Source organism: Tupaia chinensis, unplaced genomic scaffold (assembly GCF_000334495.1).
Source record: "Tupaia chinensis unplaced genomic scaffold, TupChi_1.0 Scaffold144382_1, whole genome shotgun sequence".
Lineage (NCBI taxonomy): Eukaryota > Metazoa > Chordata > Mammalia > Scandentia > Tupaiidae > Tupaia > Tupaia belangeri.
Window position 1 is genome coordinate 178,033 of NW_006204242.1, and position 488 is coordinate 178,520.

The window sequence follows — 488 nt, forward strand, 5'->3', positions numbered from 1 at the left end:
CCATCAGGTCTCAGCCGCTCCATCCACAAAGTACACCCATGTGGATCCCCCCACCGGGGCCCCAGGGCCACTAGCCTCACTCAAATCATCCCTCTGGTTCATGGAAAAGTGACTTTATCCCCCTGTTGGTATTCCTGCCTCCATTTTGTGTGCAGTGGTGAGGCAAAGTGAGGCCACTGAGTCCTGTCCTGGCCCCCAAGGCCCAGCTTTCCCTGCCCTATACATATACCCGCCTCCTTCCTGATCCCCTGCTCTAGCCTCTACAAAACCTGAGCCTCCCACTAATCCTCTCCCTGGCCACCCGGCCCGAATGTCAGGCCTGCAGCCTTCCAAGGCCCTCAAGCAGCCGGAGCCTCTGAGCAGTATCCTGGCTGGCGAATGGCCAGGCCTGGTTAGGGACTGTCTGAATAACGTCACTGCTGGGAGGACAGGAAAGGAAGGGAGGGAGGGAGATGGGCCACAGTGCACTTTGGGGCTCTCTGGCTGGG

General features: G+C 59.2%; 1 protein-coding gene across 1 annotated transcript in view; it reads right to left on the minus strand.

The window, feature by feature from the left end:
* Positions 1-488, minus strand: part of FLNA (filamin A) — a 22,791-nt gene that overhangs the window by 8,969 nt on the left and 13,334 nt on the right. The window lies entirely within an intron of this gene.